Here is a 7,698-nt window from a genome sequence, read left to right as displayed (position 1 = left end):
TATCTTTGTGGCATAAGTGTGTCTTGGATGCATCAGAATGTTGCACCATTAGTTGCACTGTTAGTCTATGTCTTTTTATTGGAGAGTTGAGTCCATTGATTTTGATAGATAATAATGACCATTGAATGTTATTTCCTATTATTGTGGAGTTGGTGGTGTTACTGTGATTTATTGCTTTTTTTATTTTGATTTTTTTTTTGGAAAATTATCTATAATCTGTGTTTTCATGGGTGTAGTTGTTTTCATTGGATTGGAATTTTCCTTCTAGTTTCTTCTATAGGGCTCGTTTGCTGTTTAAGTATTGTAGCCTTGCCATGGAATATTTTGTTTTCTCCATCTATGTTGATTGACAGCTTTGCAGGGTATAGTAGTATAGGTTGGCATCTGTGGTCCTTTAGAGACTGCATGATATCTGCCCAGGCCTTTCTGGCTTTCATAGTTTCTAAGGAGAAGTCCGGTGTGATTCTGATAGGTCTACCTTTATATGTTACTTGACCTTTTTTACTTGCTGCTTTTAACATGTTTTCTTATTTCTGTAGATTAAGCGTTTTGACTACTATGTGGCATGCAGAGTTTCTTTTCTGGTCTAGTCTATTTGGTCCTCTGTAGGCCTCTTGTATATTAGTGGGCATATCTTTCTTTAGGTTGGGAAAATTTTCTTCTATGATTTTCTTGAAAATATTTTCTGGACCTTGGAGCCTGGAATCCTCTTCTTCTTTAATTCTTATTATTCCTAGATTTTGCCCTTTCATGGTGTCCTTGATTTCTTGGATGTTTTGTGTTTGGGATTTTTCTGATTTTACTTTTTCTTTGAGAGAAGTATCAATTTCTGGGAGTGTATCTTTAGCACTGGAAATTCTCTCTTCCATCTCTTATATTCTATTAGTGATGCTTACCTTTGTGGTTCCTGATCTTTTCTCCAAGTTCTCCAGCTCCACGGTTTTCTCAGTTTGTGTTTTCTTTATTGATTCTAATTCTGTTTTCATGCCTTGCAACATTTCCTTCATCTGTTTGAATGTGGATTCCTATGTCTCCAAGATGGTCTCTATTTTTTTGTTTGTTTCCTCTCTTAATGCCACTACTTCTGCCTCCCTTTGTTTGGCTATATTTGCCTGTGTTTCTTTCAGAGCTTCCTTTACATTGTTTTTCTTTGTCTCCATTTGAGAGGCCAAATCTTTGAGAGATTTATTTGTTTCCCTTTAACTATTTGAATCTGTATGGCTATTTCTCTGAGAGATTTGTTGGTTTCCACTCTATGTGCCTCAAGTTACTGGATAATCATAGATTTAAAATAATTTTCTTGTGTTTCTGATGAGTTGGAGTATCCATTAATTTTGTGGGTTGCCGGTGAAGCCATGATATCTTGATTCATGTTGATTGTGTTCCTTCGTCAACCCCTAGCCATTTGGTTATCTGTAGTGTTCATTGTGTGTTCCTGGATTCTGCAGATGTTCTCTATTTTTTTGTTTGTTTCCTCTCTTAATGCTTCGGGTCTTTCTCTGGTGTCTGGAGAATTCCTCAGTAAAAGGAGGGAGGTCCAGTGGTTTCAGTGTATGCATTGGTGATTCAGCTAAACCTGTAGGGGGAAAGTTCACAGGCACAGAAGGGCAAATGTGGGGTAGCATGTTGTTGAACATGTGCTTATAGGTGTATCCTAAGGGACAGGGTGTTAGAAGAATGAAGAGTCCTTCAGTGTGTGAGAGGGGTGCCTTGCAGGCACTGAAGGTGTTGCAGGCACTTTAGGGAATGCAAATGCTATTGAAGATTGCCAGCGCATATTGTTTTTTTCAGGACTGCTAGGCTTTTATGGGTCTTCAGCTGGTTATCTGCCACTGAGGGGTTGGTTGGCCCATACAATCACTGGCTGGGCAATCCTGTGTAATCAATACAGCCACTTGCAGACTTTGGATGTGGGAAGGATTGTCTGGTCCTGTGGATATGAGTCTCTGTGGCTGGCACTCTTAGGGTTTGTGCCCTGGAGGGGTGGGGTTTCAGTGGTGTGTATACTCTGGAGGGGCCCAGTGTTTGTGGTGGTGGGTGTGCTCCAAAGATCTGGAGCTTGGAAAGAGGGCATTAAGTGGGGAGTGGATCCTCTGATGTGTGCTCTGAGGGGTGGCGTTCAGCAGGTGGTTACAACTCTCCACCCTGGCTGAGGGGCCTGAAGCCCTGCCTCTGTTGTCTTGGTCCCCAGGCACTGAGCTTTGCAGATTTAGAATCTAGGAAGGATTGTACTGCGGAACTGAGTCTCTGTGGTTGGCACTCTGTGGTTGGGCCTGCGCTCTGGCCCTGGCAATGGGTGCTTTTCAGTGTGACAGGGTTTCCAGAGGTATGTGCATTCTTCCTGGTGTGTTGGGTTTTCCGATTTTGTGTGCACTCCTCTGGTGCAGCAGGGTGTCCTGAGGTGTGTGCATTCCTCCAATGTAGTGGGGTTTCCAGGGGTGTATGCGCTCCTCCAGTGTGGTGGCTTTCTGGAGGTGTGTTCAAGGTGGATTTCCTATGGTTGGTGCACTCAGTCGGGGCGGGTTTTCCGGAGGTGTGTGCACTCTGGAGAGGAAGGATGTCCAGAGGGACATGAACTCTGCTGCTCTTCTTGTGGCAGGATTGCGTCCCACAGGGTAAGGGAAGGGGAGACGCTCTGCTGGTCCAGAGCTGGGCAAAGGGCCCTAGGCGGGGCCCAGGATATAGGCTCCTTAGCCATGCATCGCAGGGGTGGTGTTCACAGGTGGTTACAGCTGTCCCCTGCGCTAAGGGACCTGGAGCACTGTCTCTGCTGTCTTAGTACCCAGGCTATGAGCTTTGAGCTCAGCTACCTGGTGCTGTGTGCAGACTTTCCTGTGCAGGAGACCTGCACAAGGGAAGCACCCCACTTCGTTCTCAGAGAAGTCTGTGCCCGATCTAAATCTACAAGCACTCCTTGCTTCTGTGGTGTCTCCTCCCCTTTAGAAAGCCAAGAAGTCCAAATTCTAGTTTCAATTGTCTCTAGACTCACCAATTTCGGTGATTCATGTCCTCTGCCTCTCTTAAATGCTGCGCTCTGTTCGCCGCCATCTTGGAAGCTCCTCTCCTTCCTTCTGATCCTAGTCTATCAGATCTTATAAGGAGTGGCTATATTATAATCGTCTGTGGCCTGTTAAGACTGCTCTCCCTTCAGGGGATGGAGACCAAAGATCAGTCTAATTAATTCATGTCAAAGAAATTCACAGTTCCCATTACTATATAACCCAGTTTGACAGTGACCTGCCATGGGGTACATCTGTGCAGGGGTTCTAGCATGGTGCTTAGTTGGAGTTTGGCCCTCAGGAATGAACCCTCTACTCATTTTTTTTTTTTGGTTCTGTTGCTCTTCTTTTTGAGCTCTTGTCCTCTACAGATCTTACTATTTCCCACTTCTTTTATTAGATTCCATGCCCTCTGCCAAATGGTTGACCATATATCTCAGCATCTGCTTTGATAGTCTTCTGGTCACAGCCTTTCAGAGGCCCTCTGTGTCAGGTTCCTAACTTGTTCCCTGTATTCTCCTTCTTCTGATGTCCATCCACTTTGTCTTTTGGAATGGGGATTGAGCATTTTAGCCAGAGTCCTCCCTCTTGATTAGTTTCTTTAGATATAGAGATTTTAATAGATTTATCCTACATTATATGTCTGTATAAGTGAGTATATACCATGTGTGTCTTTCTGCTTCCGGGATACCTCATTCAGCGTGATCTTTTCTAGTTGCCACCATTTACCTGCAAATTTCATGATTTCCTTGTTTTTTATTGCTGAGTAATATTCTATTGGTAAAATATATCACAATTTTTGTATCCATTCTTCACTTGAGGGACATCTCCATGGTTTCCAGGTTTGGGTATTACAAATAAAGCTGCTACAAACATGGTTGAGAAAATATCTTTACTGTGTACTGGAGCCTCCTTTTGAAATACACCTAGGTTGTGGTATAGCTGGATCTTGAGGAAGCATTATTCCTAGTTGTCTGAAAAAGTTCCAGATTTATTTTCAGAGTGGTTGTACAAGTTCACATTCTATGAGCAGTGGAGGAGGGTTCCCCTTTGTCCACAACCTCTGCAGCATGTGTTGTCACTTGAGGTTTTGATCTTAGCCATTCTGATGGGTATAAGGTGACATCTCTGGTCATTTTGATTTGCATTTCCCTCATGGGGATTGACGTTGAGCATTTCTTTAAGTATTTCTCTTCCATTCAATATTCCTCTATCTAGAATTCTCTGTTTAGCTCTATTTCACATATTTTAATTGGCTTATTTGACTTGTTGCTTTTCAACTTCTTTAGTTTTTTGTATATACTGGATAATAACCCTTTGTCACATAGAGGGCTGGTGAAGATTCTTTCCCAATCTGTAGGCATTCTTTTTGTTTTGATGACAGTGTCCTTTGCTTTACAGAAGCGTTTCAGTTTCATGAGGTCCCATTTACTTATTATTGCTCTTAGAGCCTGTGCTGTTGGTGTTCGGTTCACAAAGTTGTCTCCTGTACCAATGAATTCTAGAGACTTCCCTACTTTTTCTTCTAACCAATTTAAAGTGTCTGGTTTTATGTTGAGGTCTTTGATCTGCATGGACTTTAGTTTTGTGCAAATATTGGATCTATTTGTATTTTTCGATATGTAGTCATCCAGTTAGACCAGCATCATTTGTTGAAGATGCTACTTTTTTCCATTGTATAGTTTTGGAACTTTTGGAAAAACTCAGGTGTCCATAAGTGTGTTGGTTTATTTCTGGTTCTTCTATTTGGTTCCATTGATCCACCTTTCTGTTTCTATGCCAATAACATGCAGTTTTTATTACTATTGCTCTATAGGACAGCTTGAAATCAGGAATGGAGCTACCTTCAGAAGATCTTTTATTGTATAGGGTTGTTTTAGCAATTCTGGGTTTCTTATTTTTTCTATTTGAAATTTAGAATTTTTCTTTCAGTTTTTCTGTTAAGAATTGTGTTGGTAATTTGTTGGGAATTGCATTGAATCTGTAGATTGCTTTTGGTAAGGCATCCATTATTACAGTATTAAGCCTTCCAAGCAATGAGTATGGGATATCTTTCAATCTTCTGATATCATCTTTTAATTCTTACTTCATAGTCTTGAAATTGTTTACATACAAGACTTCAAGTTGCTTGGTTAAGGTTACAACAAAGCACTTTTTGTCTTTTGTGGCTTTGTGAAGGGTTTTGTTTCTCTAATGTCTTTCTCAGCCCTTTTGTCTTTTGTATAGAGAAGTGCTACTGATTTTTTTTTTTTGAGTTAATTTTCTATCCTGCCAATTTTTCTGAAGGTGTTTATCAGCTGTAGGAGTTTCCTGGTAGAATTTTGGTATCACTCAGGTATACTTTCATATCATCTGCAAATAGTGATAGTTTGACTTCTTCCTTTCCAATTTGTATACCCTCGATATCCTTTAATTGTCTTAATGCTCTTACAAGGACTTCCAGAAGTATATTGAAGAGATATGTGACAGAGTGGGCAGCCTTGCCTTGTCCCTGATTTTAGTTTTAAGTTTCTCTCTGTTTAGTTTGATGTTGGCTATAGGCTTGTTGTATATTACATTTACTATGTTTAGATATGTGTCTTGTATCCCTGATCTACATGAATGGATGTATTTTGTCAAATGTTTTTCAGCACTTAAGGCCATTATCATGTGTTTTTTTTTTTCTATCATTTTTAAATATGTTGCATCACATTGATGGATTTCCATATATAAATATAAATCAACCCCTGTATACCTGGGATGAAGCCTACTTGGTAATGGTGGATGATGTCTTTGATGTGTTCTTGTGTTCAGTTTTCAAGTATTTTCTTGAATATTTTGGCATCAATTTTCATTAGAGAGATTGGCCTGAAATTCTCTTTCTTTGTTGAGTCTTTGTGAGGTTTAGATACCAAGGTGACTGTAGAATGAATTTGGTAGTATTCCATTAGTTTTTGTTTTGTGGAATACTTTCAAGAGAACTTGAGTTAGGTCTTCTTTGAAGGTTTGGTAGAATTCTGCATATGGTCCTGGGTGGGTTTTTTTGTTTTTGTTTGTTTGTTTTTGATGTTACACTTTTGATGACTGCTTCTATTTCATTAGGGAATATAGGAAAATTTAATTGATTTACCCCATCTTTTTTCAGCTTTGGTAAGTGGAATTGATAAAGAAAATTGTTCATTCCATTTACAATTTTTGTGGCACATAGACTTTTGAAATAAGTCCTAATAATTGTTTAGATTTCTTCAGTGCCTATTGTTATGTCTCCATTTTCATTTCTGATTTTGATGATTTTGATGGTGTCTCTCTGCCTTTTAGTTAGTTTGACAAAGGGTTTGTCTATCTTCTTGAATTTCTCAAAGAACCAGCTCTTGTTTCCTTGATTCTTTGAATTGTTTTGTTTGTTTCTAAGTTATTGACTTCAGCTGAGTTTGGGAATTTCCAGCTGTCTACTCCTTCTTGGAGTGTCTGCTTCTTTTTTTCCTTGGGTTTTGAGATCAGCCATTAAGTTGCTTGAATGAGATACCTTGAATTTCTTCTTGAAGACACTTAGTGCTATGAACTTTCCTCTTACCACTGCATTCATTGTGTCCCATAAGTATGGGTATGTTGTGCCTTCATATTCATTGAATTCTAGGAAGACTTTAATTTCTTGATTTCTTCCCAGACCCAGCTGTCAGTTGGAAGCAAGTTATTCAGTTTCCATGTGTGTGTAGGCTTTTTGATATTTCTGTTGATGTTGAGGTCCAGCTTTATTCCATGGTGATCAGATAAAATAAAAGGGAGCATTTCAATCTTCTTGAATCTGGTGACACTTGCTTTATGACCAACCCTATGGTCTGTTTTGGAGAATGTTCCATGAGATGCTGAGAAGAAGATTAATTCTTCTGTCTTTGGTGTAAGGTTCTGTAAATGTCTGTCAGATCCATTTGTTTCATGACCTCTGTTAGAGACATTGTTTCTTTGTTTAATTTCTGTTTTGTTTACCTGTCCTTTGTTAATGGTGTGATGTTGAAGTCTCCCACTATTAATGTGTGGGGATCTATGTGTAGTTTAAGTTTGATCAATGTTTCTTTAACAAATGTGGGTGCCCTTGTATTTGGGGCATAGATGTTCAGGATTGTGATGTCTTCTTGTTGGAATTTTCCCTTGATGAGTCTGAAGTGTCTTTCCCCATGTCTTTTGATTAATTTTGGTTGAAAGTTTATGTTCTCAGAATTAGAATGGCTCCTCTTGCTTTCTTCTTGGGTCCATTTACTTGGAGAGCCATCTTCCAGTTCTTTACACTGAGGTAATGTCTATCTTTGTGACTTAGATCTGTTTTTTGTATGTGGTGCTGTGCCTTGTTACCTCATCCATTTGGTTACTCTGTGTCTTTTTATTGGAGAATTAAGTCCACTGATGATGTGAGAAACTAATGACCTGTGCCTGTTAGATCCTTTGAGTTTGATGTTGGTGTGGTAGTAAGTTTGTGTGCTTGGTTGCTTTTTGTTTTACTGTAGTGAGGTTAATTATGTCCTGTGTTTTCTTGAAAGTAGCTAGTTTTCTTGGGTTGTATTTTCCCTTGTAGCATCTTCTGTAATGCTGTATTTCTTTGTAGGTATTGTTGAAATTTGTTTTGGCATTGAACATCTTTTTTTCTCCATCTATGATGATGGAGAGATTTGCTGGCTATAATAGCCTTGGTTGACATCTGTGTTTTCTTAGGGCCTGCATGATA

Source organism: Meriones unguiculatus, assembly GCF_030254825.1.
Source record: "Meriones unguiculatus strain TT.TT164.6M chromosome Y unlocalized genomic scaffold, Bangor_MerUng_6.1 ChrY_unordered_Scaffold_23, whole genome shotgun sequence".
Lineage (NCBI taxonomy): Eukaryota > Metazoa > Chordata > Mammalia > Rodentia > Muridae > Meriones > Meriones unguiculatus.
Note: the sequence above shows the minus strand (reverse complement) of the source record.